The sequence below is a fragment of the Macaca thibetana genome, chromosome 20 (genome assembly GCF_024542745.1).
Source record: "Macaca thibetana thibetana isolate TM-01 chromosome 20, ASM2454274v1, whole genome shotgun sequence".
NCBI classification, from domain to species: Eukaryota; Metazoa; Chordata; class Mammalia; order Primates; family Cercopithecidae; genus Macaca; species Macaca thibetana.
Window position 1 is genome coordinate 31974149 of NC_065597.1, and position 15779 is coordinate 31989927.

Genomic DNA, 15779 nt, shown 5'->3' on the forward strand with positions numbered 1-15779 from the left:
AAGCACCAGGGCCTGTGCCTGGAGCCCCCATCGGCCACCCTTAGGCTGCACATGGCAGCCATCAGGAGATGAAATGGTCCCGATGCCAGCCAGCCTGGACCCTGACTCAGCCTCACGGGGACAGCCCAGGCATCCAGCCCCATGCTGGGACGTGCGGCCCTGTGGGTGTCATGTGGGCCGAAGGGACACTGACTCGTACTTGAGGCTGGGGTGGGTGGCCTGTCGCCATACGGAATCTGGGGTAGCGCCTGGGGTGGCCGGCTCTGAGGCGTGAGCTTAAGGACCGTCTTTCAAACCCCAAGGGGTTTTCTTTCCAAAGCTCGAAGCACCCATGAAACAGAAACAAGGCCTCCAGCATCCCCGAACCCTACGTCAGCTGCAAGGAGACCCCAGTCCCCAATGACACCCCCATGTATTTTCTAACAGCCCCCGAGGCCCAGCGCTGCGTGTGCAGAAGAAAGCATGGAATCTGGGGAGGGGTCCCGAGGCCTGGCCGCCCAGCACAAGGGGGTCTCCGGGGCACCTGCTGTCCCCACCCTGGCTGTCCTCCTGGGGCCTACACAAGTGTCCTAATCCCTCCCTGGCTCAGAACAGCACTGAGGTCCTCTTGCTGGGGCTGGTGGGGTCAATCTGGGTCCCAGCCCTTCCCTATGGCACTGGCTCAGAGGCAGGTGGGCAGTGGGTGCGGAGTCTGATGAGGAGGGCTCTGATGCCCAGAGGGGAAGGATCTCACACAGAGCACCAATCCTGTCCTCACGGATTCTTCCGCGGCCCTGAGGGACAGCCTGCGCTTCTCCATCTTACGAGTGGGGAAACAGAGGCACAGAGAGGCTGAGGAGGGGCAGAGCCAGGTGTGGATCAGGGTGACCTGGCCCAGCTGCCCCTTCCCCACTGGCCACAGAGGGCACCTGCAGCCTGGGAACCCCGAAGGGAGGCACCTGCCCTCCTGGCCTCCCTCTGTGGCTTGGGCCTCTGCCAAGTGTCCTTCACACTCTCCCTGCCCATGGCTGATGGTGGCATCTTCTAGTTGTCTGTCCCCCCCACCCCAGAGCAGGGGCTTTGCCTCCCTCGATGGCTCAGGCACTGGCTCCGGGTGCAATGCGCCCCTCTCTGGGCACACCTGAGTCTGCCCTGATGTTGGGTTTCCCTCTGTGTGGTTTCCCCAAAGGGTCTGGGCATGCAGGAGCCGGTCAAAGATGTCTAAAGGAAGAAGACAGGGAGAGGGTGCCGGCTCCTCCCCCAGCCCTGGCTGCAGCCTCATCTGCCTCCCAAGCTCCCACTCATCGAGAAAATTCCCAGACCTGCTGGACGTGGTGACTCACACCTGTCATCCCAGCACTCGGGGAGGCCGAGGTGGGCGGACCACTTGAGGTCAGGAGTTTGGGGTCAGCCTGGCCAACGTAGCGAAACTTCATCTACTAAAAATACAAAACTTAGCCGAGCATGGCGGTGCGTGCCTATAATCCCAGCTACTTAGAGGAGACTGAGGCCCGAGAATTGCTTTAGCCTGGGAGGCAGAGGTTGCCATGAGCTGAATTTGTGCCACTGCACTCTAGCCTGGACAACAGAGTGAGACTCTGTTTCAAAAAAAGAAAAAAAGAAAATTCCCAGACCCTGGAGGCCGCTCCCCAGGGCCCATGCGAGAGGCCGTGTCTTTCCCAGACGGCGCATCCAGTTCCCAGCGAAACGTCTCTAACGGGCCGGGAGAGCAAGCCGCTTTCCAGGCTGGGCGGAGCGGGTGGGAAGCAGCCTGGAATGTGCCGCGGCCAGCCACTCATCCATCACTTCCCCTGTCTGCCTGGGGCACGCAGCCCGCCCTGCCCAGCTGGGAAATGGCCACAGCCCAGGCATCCCAGTCCGGGGGTTCCAGAACCCTCCATGGGAGGAGGACCCGTGGCCACCAGTGCAAGAACTCATCTTCCCAGCCTTCCCCACCTTGCACCTTCATCAGCTCTGGAGTAACAGGCCCTGCTTCTGCTGTAATGTCCTTTGACCCTCATAAAAGCCTTGGGGCGTAGGACGCTGGGCAGGTAAGGCAGGTGACCTGCCTTGAGGGCTTTGCACAGGTGACACAGCCACGGCGATGACGTCCCACTGCGTGCCAGGCTTGACCTGAGCATTTTGTGCAAATCACCTCATTTCGTGCCCCCAAAGGTCTAGAGGCTGTCAGGTGGGGAAACTGAGGCATGGGCCCAGGGTGCCTGGTTCTAGAGCCCATCCTCTCCGTGAGTTTGGGACATGCTCCCGGGGAGTGGGGGGCACCGGTTCTGCCCTTGCTGGAGCTGACCACAGGCAGGCAGGGGAGGAGGAGGGCATGGCCTGCAACCAACCCGGGAGCTCCAGGCCTCTCCTCCTGTTAGCCCAGCTGACCCCTCATCCCAGGATGCCCCAAAGTCCAGCCTCAGAGGCCCAGCAAGGCCCCTCACAAAGCCTTTCCTGGTGCTGTGGTGCAGGGAGGGATTGGAGGCGCTCAGGACAGGTCCAGGATGGGCCCTGTTCCCAGAACAGTGCTGTGCCTCAGTTGGCCCCTCCAAAAAAGTGTAGAATTAAGGGGCTGAGCTCATGCTCCGGGCACTGCAACCTGGGTGGGCAGCCCTGTCCACATCTGCGCAATGGGGGTGGGGGGTGACGTGAATATGCACGCGCGACAGTCACTGCCAAATCCCGGGCGACCCCAGCGGCGGCTGGGACAGAGGACGCCATGGTATCCCGGGTGACCCCAACGGTGGCTGGGACGGCGGACGCCACGGCATCCTGGGTGACCCCAACAGCGGCCGGGACGGCGGACGCCACGGCATCCCAGGTGACCCCAACGGTGGCTGGGACGGAGGACGCCACGGCATCCCGGGTGACCCCAATGGTGGCTGGGACGGCGGACGCCACGGCATCCCGGGCGACCCCGACGGCGGCCACTGCTTTAAACAGCTGCTTATTTTCCTTCAGAATCACATGGGTCCCACAGCTTCCTCTGGGAAAAGCACAGATGTGCAAAGAGTAGACCCTGAGAGTCATCCGTCCACGGCCGCCCTCCGACCTCCTCACGGTCCTGGAGACGGACGACCCCGCACCGATGCTGTCCCCGAGAGGTGAGGTCACCTGAGGTCACTGGCCATGGCCATGCAGCTAGTGAGAGGCAGGGCCGGGAATGGAGCCCCAGCCTCTGAATTCCAGCCTCTACTTGGCCGGGCAGCCATCCAGTGCAGTGAGCCCAGGCCAAGGTAAACCCGTACACTTGGCTTTCTGGAGAGCCAGAGGGGCGAGCCACCCTCCACCACACGTTTCCCAAGAGCAGTACACGGTGGCCCCCCGGCCCCTTGGCCAGTGCCAGAGTGGCCCGGCTGTTCCTCGCTTGGTGCCTGGCTGTCCCCTCCGGCCTCACCAGCTGTCCCCTCTGGCCTCACCACCCGCACTACCCCCACATCCACCTGTGCTGGGCCTGGGTCACTGGCTGCACCTGCCCCAGGGCCTTTGCATGGCGGTGTCTCTGCAGGGAATGCACTTCCCCCAGGTCCCCGCAAGTCTGCCTCTTATCCTCCCGCCTTTGCCCCAGGCTGCCTGCTTCCCGGTGATGCTGCAGCCCACGCAGTCCTTGCCCTGGATCCCCTCCTGTCACCATCTCTCCTGGTGAGCCCACCTGCCTGTCCTGCTCCTTTTTTTCTCTTGTGGATGCTCCCGGTGAGCTCCAGGAGGGCAGAGCTTCCTCGGCATCGGTCACAGCCTACACCAGTGTCACACTGCAGGCACTCCGCAAACACTTGCTGCGTGGTGACCAAGAAAACCCGGAAAGGCACAGCCCACTGAGGACCGGACAGTCCCAGCCTCAGTGTCCTCCGGAGCCGCTGTTATCCAAAGGCCTGGGGACGGGCAATGCCCTCCCACCTCAGGAACAGCTGTGGGGTGAGCTGTGGATGGCGTGAGCAGTGCAGGGCGGCCCTTGCAGCGGGGTCTCTGTGTCCCCCCTGAGGGGCATATGAAACGAGGAGAACCTGGTGCTGACTCTGGGAAGGGCCCTGAGAAGGTCTTTGACCAGCATCAGACCCGGGGCTCCCAGGCCAAGACAGAGGCAAAGTGAAGAGATGTGGGGCTCCTTGTGGGCAGGCCCCAGGACAGCGGGTGCCCCCATCCACCCCCACCCTGTATCCAGGTGACCAGGAGGCGGCTCCCTCCCCCGCCCCCCGTCCCCTGCCCCTGGCCTCTAGGGCTGTGCCGAGTGTGGGGATCTGGGGTGGGCAGAGGCGGTCCGAGAGCCTCAGGCGCTGCCCTGTGGCTGCCTCCACATCTGGCTTGTATCCGGCCTTCCTGCCTGGCAAATAAGCAGCCATATAAACACAGGAGAGCAGTGCCTTCTCTGCCATCGGTCTATGTGGACCCTCCCGCCCCCGCAGGGACAAGGGGCCAAGTCCCATTTCTCTCCCAGGCCTTTCCGGGTCCTCGTGGGCCTAACCCAGGGTGGACCCTCCCTCTGGCCCCACTAACTCACCCCTGCTGCCCTTCCCGCGGCGGACAGGAACAAGGGACCCTGACCCCAGGGCCTGTGGGTGATGATGATGGAGGTCACAGGGTTGCCATGGCAACAGAGTGGGCGGGGCGGCAGGAAATTCAGTTTGCCTCCCGTGCCGCTGTGTGAACCAACTGTGTGAACTCAGGGTCGGCGCCATCCCCAAACGTGTGTCTCTGGCTCCCCTCGGGTAAGACGGGCTGCGTCTTTGGGTGGGGTGATTTGAGACAGTGAACAAAAAGGCTTTTGTGGCCGGGCGCGGTGGCTCACGCCTGTAATCCCAGCACTTTGGGAGGCCGAGAGGGGCGGATCACGAGGTCAGGAGATTGAGACCATCCCGGCTAACACAGTGAAACCCCGTCTGTACTGAAAAATGCAAAAAACTAGCCGAGCGCGGTGGCGGGCGCCTGTAGTCCCAGCTATTTGGGAGGCTGAGGCAGGAGAATGGCGTAAACCCGGGAGGTGGAGCTTGCAGTGAGCCGAGATCCGGCCACTGCACTCCAGCCTGGGCAACAGAGCGAGACTCCGTCTCAAAAAAAAAAAATAAAAAAAAGGCTTTCGTAAACTCAAAAGCCCTCCGTGGCCCTGCCACGCGGACGTCATTTCTCGCGATCTGAAAGTTGGGGCAGGGAGGGAAAGGGAACTTCAGGTGCCTTTTCCCTGCAGGAACGGAGCTGGCTTTTCCGTCTCCTGATCTGGCCTCAGTTTTCTCATCTGTAAAATGGGAATAGGGATGGAATTCACCCCGCAGAATCACGGAGGGACGAAGTGCATGAGCTCATGAAAAGCGTCTAGAATATAGTGCCTGCCACTCGTCCCAGCCACCCAGCTGTCATGCTTCAGGCCGTCTGTCCAGGACACAATGGCCGCGTGGAGCTGGCCCAGGTAGGGCTCGCCTTTGGCACTGTGCCCAGAGCTGGCCTGGGTGACAGTGAGCATCAGTGCTGGGGAAGGGGACCAACCAGAGAGGCTCTGGGGCACAGTGAAGACCCCCTCCCCCCTCACAGCCGTGTGGGGGAAGCTTTGTTGCCCAGAGTTGGCCGGCAGCGCCCGGACTGCCTGCCAGCTGCCATCACCACCATGAACGGCCGGCCTGGGTGCAGAGGTCCCTTCTGTCACAGATATGCTGCTAAACCGTATCAGACAAAAATCTCACTGAAACTCCCCTCCGGACCCCAGCCCAGGGCTCTCCGTTGAAAGGGAGGACACAGGCTGGCCTCTGTCTGCAGGCTGGGCCCACCCACCCCTTCTGCACCCTCTATGTGGCTCCAGGTGGACCTGGCCTTGCTTCTTCCTTTCCAAAGGAGAGAAGAAGCCTCCCTCATGGGTTTTTGAGGACCAAGGAGCCTCTCTGGATAGCCGCACGCTGCAAGTGAACCCAGGGTTCGCCAAAGAAATGCGGAAGGTGGGACAAAGTGTGCTGAGTGTCCTGGGGCCAGATGGGGACAGGTGGGCTGGGGGTCTCTCCGCCAGTCTTGGCCAGCCATGCCATCTGCGCTTCCGTCCCTCCCGCTGGCCTCAGGGCCTTGACTTTGGCTGGAATTCTTCCCCGATCTCTGCATAGCCGTCTCCTCATCATTCAGGTCCTGGCGCAAATGTCCCTCCTCAGAGAAGCCTTCCCTGACCGCCCCCACATCCCGCCCCCGCACTCTCTGCCACATCACCCATTTTTCTTCTCCAGCCACTCATCAGTGTCTGAAGCCTCCATCTGTGTTGGTCCTCATGTTTACGCCCGTCTCCCCCAGGGCAGGGCCCTGAACAGCACCTGGCACATGGCAGGGCCCCGTAAAGGTTTGCTGACTGGCCCATAAGGACAAAGCCCCCATGTGCCTCCCCTGGCGGCCCCGTCCTCTGCAGGTTCAACAGGGTGGCTCGCTGCTGCAGGACAGAGCCTGGGCTGGGCTTGAATCGAGGCCTGCCCCCTCCGCCGTGTGAGCCCAGCAGGCAGCTCCCCTCATCCATTAAGTGGGGGGAGCACCCCTCCCGGGCGGGTGTCTGAGGACTAAGGAGCTACTTGAGTCTGTTCTGCAGCAGGAGCTCAGGGAATGCTGGTCATGGCTATTCAGGGCCCTCTCCACAAGGCGGGTTTCCTGCTAACAGCCTTGATTTCCCACCCTGCCAAACCCCTGTCCTTTCGATGTGATTGCAGCTCTTCCTGTGGAGAGGCGGGGTCCACTTCCCTGCCCCCTGGATGTGGGCTGGCTGGGGGACTTGCTTTGGCTGGGGGCAGGATGTGGCACAAGGGATGTCAGATACCCTGAGCCTGGATGTCAGCGGCGGGCAGCCCCACTAGCCCTCTGTGGAGCCCCCATGTGAACATGCTCAGGATGAGACACACGCAGGACAGGGTTGGCCCAGCTACTTGGTGGAGCTGGACTGACCCATGGCTGATCACAGAGCAGCCAACAGCAAACCCAGCCATGCCAAGAAGCACCACCCCACTGGGCTTGCCAAAACTGCCAACCTAAAGAACTGTGAGCCAAAGAATGGTGGTTGCTTTGAGGGTAGCTTGTTACACGGCGATAGCTGACTGATACACATAAGTACTTAGAATCTCAATATATCAGAGCTGCAAAGCACCTGAGAGACCAACACTGAAATTTCACAGATGGTGATGGGGACGCTGGGAAGCTGGAGAAGAGAAGTGACCCATCTCATCTCTAGCCAAACCAGGCCTCAGACGCCAATGCTGCGCTTGCCCTCCGCTACTCCGCACCTCATTCCTCCATGGTGGGGTCTCAACTGGGACCAGCCATTCCACCCTCAGGAATGCATTCTCAGGAAATATGCACAAACGGTGATCTACAGGGATGTTCATCACAGCATCGTTTATGAGAACGACAAATGGAATAAATATGATGACTCCTCAGAGACGCCCACCACCACGTCCGGCTAATTTTTTGTATTTTTAGTAGAGACAGGGTTTCACCGTGTTAGCCAGGATGGTCTCGATCTCCAGACCTCGTCATCCACCCACCGGGGCCTCCCAAAGTGCTGGGATTACAGGTGTGAGCCACCGCGCCCGGCCTCTTGACGTGTTTTTAAAGCGACCGGGGTGACTCTGGGCCTGACCTCTGGCTTAACCCCACAGCCCTTGGCCATCAAAGTTGCCATCAAAGGTGCCCCAACCCTCTGCCCTGCACCCTGCGGACAGCGCCCAGGGCCTGGGCTTCTACAGCACCCTGGGTGTCGAGCAAAGCCTGGAGAGGCTAGGGGAGAGCCGTGAGCTCAGAGGCTGGAGTGAAAAATCTTCCCTGCGCCCCAAAGGGCCGCAAATAGGACCCAGATGTCCGGGCCTGCTCACCCCGTGGCCGCACACAAAGGAAACACATTCCTCGCCCAGCTGCTGGAGCTAAGCTGCCAACAGCAACTCCCGGAGCGCCCTGGGGGAGGCGGCCCCGCCATCTGGGCCGCCCGCTGCCTGCCGGGATGGGGTGGGGGTGGGGGTGTGGCTGCCAGCCCGGGGAAGGGGCGGAGGGAGGAAGGGGCGGTGTCCTCATCCAGCACTGCCCCTGGCACCCTGGGAGTCCTGGGGGTGGCCAATCCCTTCTCTTGTCCCCGTGCCCGCAAGCCACCAAGGGAGGCAGCCGACCTGCAGACAAGCAAACTTCCGCATGAGGATCCGTGTGCTGGGGGTGCTGTCAGGAGGAGGCGTGGGTGTGGGGGGGGGGGAGAAGATGGGGCTGGGGGAACTGGTGGGTGGTGGCCTCCTGCCCTGGGTCTGCCTATCTGAGGAGTTCACCAGTCTGACCTCAACTCAGAGGACGGACAGCTCCTTCAGGAGCCCCGCAGGCAGCGTGGAGGGGGGAGCGTGGAGGGGGCAGCGTGGAGGTGGGGGCACTGAGGGGGAAGCGCAGAGAATGAACAGACACGTGGGCTGGACACAGGGTGGGTGGGGGCCCTGGTGGTCTGTGTGGCTGGTCAGCTGGGTCAGAACCTCGCCCTCCCTGGGCCACTCCCTGCCACCTTCGCCTCTCAGGAGTGTCACGGTGTTCTCTATCCATCAGGTGTGTGCATGTGTGCGTGCACGTGTGTACGTGGTGCATGTGAGTGTGTGTGCACGTGTGTACGTGGTGAATGGGTGTGTGCGTGCACGTGTGTACGTGGTGCATGTGAGTGTGCGTGCACGTGTGTACGTGGTGCATGGGAGTGTGCGTGCACGTGTGTACGTGGTGCGTGGGTGTGTATTCATGCACGTGTGTACGTGGTGCATGGGTGTGTGCGTGCACGTGTGTACGTGGTGCGTGGGTGTGTATTCATGCACGTGTGTACGTGGTGCATGTGAGTGTGCATGCATGTGTGTACGTGGTGCATGGGTGTGTATTCATGCATGTGTGTACGTGGTGCATGGGTATTCATGCACGTGCATGGGCGCACGTGTGCATGGGTGTGTATCCGTGTGTATGTGTGCATTCATGTGTATATGTGGGTATATGTGTGCGTGTGTATTCATGCATGTGTGTACGTGGTGCATGGGTGTGTATTCATGTGTGTGCATGGGTGCATATCCGTGTATGTGTGTCCACTCACGTGTACATGTGGGTGTATATGTGTATTCGTATCTGTGTATTCATGTGTGCATGGGTGTGTATCCATGTGTGCATGTGTGCACTCACATGTACATGTAGGTATATGTGTGCATGTGTATTAATGCTTGTGTGCATTCATGTATGTGCATGGGTGTGTCCATGACTCTGTGTGTGCACTCACGTGTACGTGTGGGTGTATACATGTGTATTCATGCATGTGTGTATTCATGTGTGCATGGGTGTGTCCGTGTGTATGCGTGTGTATTCATGCATGTGCATGGGTGTGTGTCCGTGTATGTGTGTGCACTCGTGTACATGTGGGTGTATGTGCGCGTGTGTATTCATGCGTGTGCATGGGTGTGTCCGTGTGTGTGCACTCATGTGTATATGTGGGTGTATGTGCACGTGTGTGTATTCATGCGTGTGCATGGGTGTGTCCGTGTGTGTGCACTCATGTGTACATGTGGGTGTATGTGTACATGTGGGTGTATGTGCACGTGTGTGTATTCATGCGTGTGCATGGGTGTGTCCGTGTGTGTGCACTCATCGTGTACGTGTGGGTGTATGTGTACATGTGTATTCCTATGCGTATTCGTGGGGTGGGTGTTCGTGTGTGCATGTTGTCTAGTAAGGGCCGTGTGACCTCAGGGATGGCTTCAGAACGTCCCTGCCTGAGAGGTGGCCTGATCTGCAGACAGCTTTTCTGGAGGGAACAAGGGTGGCCCTTGGGGAGAGGTGGGTGGGCTGGCAGGGAAGGTGGATGAAGGGGGGCTTCTCTACCTTCCCTCCTTGCCTCCCAGCCCTTTGTTTTACGCCACATCCTCGTTTTATTTTTAAAAATGCCTCTTGGCCCCTGGTACAGGCCCCTCCTTGCTGCAGCTCCTGGGGGTGAAGACCTGACTGCTAGGTGGAGGGGCCGGCAGAGGGGAGGGCAGGGTCGCCAACGTCATATGGGTTACTAGATAGGCGCGGCAACACAGACTCTTTTAGGAAAGGAGAACTGCTTGGGAGGCTGAGGCAGGAGATTCGCTCGAACCAGGGGTTGCAGTGAGCCAAGATCGCGCCACAGCACTCCAGCCCAGGTGACAGAGCGAGACTCCATCTCCCCCGGCAAAAAAAAAGAAAGAAAAAAGAAAAAGGAAGAGAACTGGAGAACTGGTGGAATCTGAGATCATCGGCTGTCGGCTGACCCCAGGCCTGGGCTGCAGGTGTGAGTTACCTGGCCCTGCCCTCTGCACAGCCACGTGCCTGGACTTAGGTGTGGAGCAGAAAGTCCCACAGACAGCCCCAGACACAAGCAAGTGCCAGAGAACCTTCCAGGAAGAGGCGATGCTGCACCTGGTTCTGAAGGCTGAGGAACTGGCACCGTGGGAGAAAGGCAGAGGGGAGGGCACAGAGGCTGGGATGCCGGGGACACGGGGGAAGAAAGGCGGAGGGGAGGGCCTGCCCCAGGGAGGGCACAGAGACTGGGGTGCCGGGGACAACAGGGGAGAAGGGTAGAGGGGAGGGCCTGCCCCAGGGAGGGCACAGAGGCTGGGATGCCGGGGACAGGCAGGTCGCACAGCCCTGGGAACAAGACACTCCCACGTGCAGGGCCTGCAGGGAAGGCTCAGCTGTCTGTGGAGGGTCTGGAAACCCCTGGAAACCTGAGGCCCTCTGTTAGGATTTTCCGCCAATGGGGCGCCAGGGGAGGCTAAACCGCTTCCCAAAGTATCGTCGCTGTTTAAAAAAATGTACAAATTGACTGCAAATCACCTTGAACTCTGCAGAGGGCGGCTGCCAAGTTTAAAGTCACGCCGCTGCCCGTGTGGACGCTGAGGAACAATCAGGGTCTGGTGGCTCATGGTGCCCCTGCGTCAAGTCAAGAATGTTTTCCCTGAACTGCCAGAACGTTCTCCCCGCAGCCTCATGAGTGTGACATGTGATGTCCGCACGTATGACACACATGCAGATGAGACTGTAGGTGCACACGAGAGTGTGGGTGCACACAAGTGTGCGTGCAGACAGGAGTGTGGGGCCGCAATCCCCTTGGTCCCTCCCGTGTGCGTAGAGGGACCCCAGGAGATGGCGCACATGAAACCCACAAGCCCTAGCAGCCCAAACAGGACTTTAGAGGTGGCCTCCCTGGAGTGGACGGCCTGGGCTGGCTTCGCCCTGGCGCTTCCCCCCACTTCCTGTGAGCTGGCGTGGCCAGGCTGTGCAGGAAGTGACCCACGTGGAGAGACAGCGTGGCCTCCCTGGTGCTGACTGCAGAGAGCCCCTGGGACCCCAGGACCCTGGGCTGGGGATGCCTGTGGCTTTTCTCTCTCACCCCCACCCAAATGCAAACGCGCACACAAACGCCCCTTTTGCTTCTCAGTTTTTTGACACTGAGGCACCGACCTGGTGCCTCAATGACCACTGCAGGCCGGGGGTGAAGGGAGGTCCCGGAGAAGGCCCCACCATGGCCTGGGCCCCGTCCTCTTGCCCTGGCATCAGAAGGGGCCCTGGTCCCCCTGCCTTCGCAGTGTGGGCTGGGACTGCCCCTGGAACCAGCTGCATGACATCGAGGTCCCCGTCCACAGCCACGGGGAGGCCTTCACCACTCTCACCTCCTGGACAGGGTGGGGCTCCCGCCCCTCCAGAGGCCACACAGCTACTGGCATAAGCCTTGAACTCCAAGCGCGTGGCCCGCCGACCGCCTGAAAATTTGTGGCTGTTGCTGGTTTTATGTTGTGAGCCCCACACAGGAGGCTGGGTGGCCTCCAGGAGGGAGGGCAGAGCAGAGCTATGCCCAGGCCAGAGCCCTCAGTCTAGAACATTCTGTCTTCTTGCCCTAAGAACTCTCAAAATGTCCCAGAAGTTCCATGGCAGGTCACCCACATGGCCCAGCCCGGCCTCCCACAGCAGGGGGTGCCGAGAACCTCGGGGCCACATGGCCTTCAGGGTTGGTGCAGAGAGAGGTCGGAGCTGCAGGCTCGCCGGCTCATCAGCGTAAAGCAGCAGAGGTTCCTCTTCAAAGACTTTCCTCCTCGTCTAATTAGGAATAAATAGTAACTTCTCTTAGAAGCATAATTTATTCAAAGACCTGTGCTGGCCCGGCGCGGTGGCTCAAGCCTGTAATCCCAGCACTTTGGGAGGCCGAGACGGGCGGATCACGAGGTCAGGAGATCGAGACCATCCTGGCTAACACGGTGAAACCCCGTCTCTACTAAAAAAACACAAAAAACTAGCCGGGCGAGGTGGCGGCGCCTGTAGTCCCAGCTACTCGGGAGGCTGAGGCAGGAGAATGGCGTGAACCCGGGAGGCGGAGCTTGCAGTGAGCTGAGATCCGGCCACTGCACTCCAGCCCAGGCGACAGAGCGAGACTCCGTCTCAAAAAAAAAAAAAAAAAAAAAAGAAATCAATATACTTTATGTTCTTAGCTCCCGCAACTTAGCCTAAATATTTGCCCTGGCGTGCTTATACTGGTCCAAGCAAACATTAGGTCATAACCTGTTCCTCTTCCTTATTTGAAGGTGTTTTTATCTTTCTCAGCATTCCGCAAGTTACTTCCTCCTTCCTTTATTCTCCTCTGCCTTTGCCTCTTTTAAAAACTTCTATAGCCAATTGGGACAAATACAGAATGTGAGGTGCTGTTCCAGCCAATGGAAACTGGACATAGCATAGCAGTAGAACAGGGTGGACGCGTCAGGTTATAAATGACCCTGGTCTCCTTTGTTCATTGCACTCTCGTGGCAAAACTGCTGATGAGTGGACCCTTTCTGCAGAAAGTCAAAATGGCCTTGCCGAGAGAATTAAGTTTATGTTCAAGTGTTATTTCTTTGCAGCACCAGGGAACAAGCATTCTATTTCTAAAGAAACATTTCTAACAGCAGCATTGCCTCAGGCGCTGTCCCCACAGGCGGTATTCACTCAGCCTTACAGGTAAGAAGCCCAGTGCCCACAGCCACGATCACAAGGGCAAAGCCCGCTCCTCGAATTCTCCAAACTGCATGCATGGTGCAGGGCGAGGCGCAGGTGTTCCCTCCCACCCAGAGCAGCCTCTCCGCGGAGTCCCCGGGCAGGAACCCAGTTACTTCTGAGCAGGTGCAGTCTGGTGCATGTTTACTCTAAAAACAAAGGCAAGGATGGTGCCTACAAGTCGAACTGCTGGAAAGTCAGCGTTGCTCCACTTAATCCGTGGAGGCCGTTTCAATGCAGGTCTGGAGGCCACGTCAGACCCTGCCTCACACTGCAATTCCTGGGCCTCGGTTCCCTCATCTGCACAAAGAGGCCAATGATAACTTCTCCCTGGAGAGTTACCTTGGGAAGCAGCATGAGAATGAGAATTAAATCGATTTACAAGCGCAGGTATACAGCAAGTGCTCAATTAGTGCCAGTCTGTAAACCAGCAGCTTCCTGAGCGCTCCGCTCAAGTATTCATGACTCTCCTTGGGGTGGGCGTTCCTGCCTCCCTCCTTCCCCAGATGGTGAAAGGGTCAGGCGGTGTGAACCTGAGGCCTGTCGTCCTCCCAAACCAGGGACATGTAAGTCGGCTAAACAATAAAGCTTCTGCAACAGTGGAATGTTCTAGGCCCATGCACTGACAGTCGCCGGAGCCCCACCTGGCTGCCCAGTACTCGAAAGGAAGCCCTGTGAGGGGAAAACTGAATTTTACATTTTATTTTACCTTTTTTTTTTTTTTTTGAGATGGAATCTCGCTCCGTCACTCAGGCTGAAATGCAGAGGCATGATCTTGGCTCGCTGCAACCTCCACCTCTCAGATTCAAGCGATTCTCATGCCTCAGCCTCCCGAGCAGCTGGGGTTACAGGCGCCCGCCACCACGCCCAGCCAATTTTCTTTTTAAGTAGAGACTGGATTTCACCAATTTGGCCAGGCTGGTCTCAAACTCCTGACCTCAAGTGATCCGCCCACCTCGGCTTCTCAAAGTGCTGGGATTACAGGCGTGAACCACTGCTCCTGGCCAGGAATATTTCATCTTAATTAATTTAAATTCCAATGGCCACAGGTGGTGTGTGGTGACGGAGTGGCAGGAGGCCCCACCACACAATGCCAAAGGCACCAAAAACGCAGGTGGATGAGGGCGGCCTCTGCCTTCCCTTGGGGGGCAGCCACACCTGCCTGCTCCCGGATTCTGCCAGGAGGACTGGGTCCCCAGCCCCTCCCCGCCCTGCCTGATTGCCAGCCCCAGCTGGGTGGTCTTCCTCCAGCCAGGCCCACCTGAGGCTGCCTCCCGCCCTCCTGGAGGGCCAAGCCCCTTGCCAGGGGGCTACATTAAACAGCAGGGCCAGACTCACTGGGGAGGTGTCTTGGAGAGCAGCCTCCAGGCTGTGGAGGCCGGTGTCTCCACAACCTGGAACAACACATCCTTTCTCTGAATTTAAGGAAAACAGGCTGCTCTGGAGGCAAACCTTTTAAACAGATGTTTCCTCTTGGCGGGACCTCCCTGCTCCGCCCCCACCCTGGGCCTTCCCCCAGGCAGGGCCTGCCCATCTCTCACAGGGCAGAGGCCTGGGGCAGGGGAGACCAAGAGATTTCAATTCTTTTTAGGAAGGGAGAGGAAAATATTTTTTTAAATGTGTTTTACAAGCCTGCTTTTGCCATTGTTGATGTAAACAGGTAAATTGTTTCCTGCCTCAATTAAAAACATCTGCCACATAAATGAATACCAATTAACTCGTCCTGTTTTTAATTACTCTGTTAATTACACGCAGGCAGCAGAAAGGATGGTGGGGGAGCAGGGAAGCTGAGCCGATCCTCCGTGCCACACTGCCCCACCCCAGCTTGGCAGGACCGAAAATGTGTCTGGCTGGTGACGGATGGGGTGGCAGGGAGGTGGTGGCACCCTGCCAGCCGGGATTTCCTGATCCAGGGCGGCGCGTGGGCCCCTATTCCCGGGATCTCCCTGGGTGGGGGTCCGGCCCCTGCCCCTCTCCTGCCCTCCCTCTCTGTCTGCAGCCCCCTGCTTACTTCTTGGGCCACATTTTGTTGAGGGAGCGAGGGAGGGGCAGTCAGGAGGCCTGGATTTTGTCCAGAAAGCTCTGCCTTAAGGCTGGGGCGGCAGGAGGATAAGAATCACCCTAAATGGGACCCCTGGGAATTAGGATCCTATCAGCTGCCATTTCCTGAGCCGTACATCGAGGTTCTGGGGGCCTCGTGGCTGCAGCGCCCTCATTTAAGTTGCTTCCTTGGGGGCACCTGGGACGCCCCCCACATGCACCACAGCCTTCGTGGTAATGACACAGTTATTCATTTGCTTGCTTCAGTAAATGTTCACCCGGGGAATAGGGACGCCTCACCCCGTCTCACCCAGACCTCTCTGCGCGGTACATTTTGACTTCCAGTTCACACACGTCAAAGCTGAGGCCCACACAGGCAACTGCCTGCCCGAGGTTAAATCACCGGGACAGGCCAGGGTGAGCCGTGAGCCCAGGACTCTGGTTTCAGGGCTGGTGTCGATGCCACCAAACGTGTCACGGCCAGGACGTCCCGGGAGCCGGGTTCAGGGGCTGAAGCCGGGCTGTGCCACACGGTGGTTGGGGGTGCTCCCGGTCTAAGGGCATCTTGAGGGTCTTCACCCAAGAGGGTACCCTAGACCTCCCTGGAAATCAGCCCCCCCAGAAACTGACCCTGTTCTTACCCGAGGTTTCTGCAGTCTAAGGATGTGGAGGTGGCCGGAGCTGGCTGGGCTCTCAGAGCCCGTCTAGCCAGAGTAAAAGTCCTGTCCAGCAGCAGGGCCTAGGGCCCTCCGTGGTAAGGCTGCCGCTGC

General features: G+C 59.0%; 2 protein-coding genes and 1 long non-coding RNA gene across 7 annotated transcripts in view; 1 reads left to right on the forward strand and 2 right to left on the reverse strand.

Moving 5' to 3' along the window:
• Positions 1–15779, reverse strand: part of APRT (adenine phosphoribosyltransferase) — a 187719-nt gene that overhangs the window by 104842 nt on the left and 67098 nt on the right. The window lies entirely within an intron of this gene.
• CBFA2T3 (CBFA2/RUNX1 partner transcriptional co-repressor 3) overlaps positions 1–15779 on the reverse strand; it is a 101701-nt gene that overhangs the window by 32136 nt on the left and 53786 nt on the right. The window contains exon 1 of one of the 5 annotated variants that reach the window (XM_050773619.1): positions 3635–3718. The exons of the other annotated variants lie outside the window; for them this stretch is intronic. The gene's annotated coding sequence lies outside the window, so the exon portion shown is untranslated. Of the gene's footprint in view, positions 1–3634; positions 3719–15779 lie in introns of those variants that run through there. 5 annotated transcript variants of the gene reach the window in all.
• On the forward strand, positions 3748–7385 carry LOC126944364 (uncharacterized). The gene is made up of 3 exons (XR_007722029.1): positions 3748–4688; positions 5165–5383; positions 5803–7385. It is a non-coding gene; the product is annotated as an uncharacterized LOC126944364 (long non-coding RNA).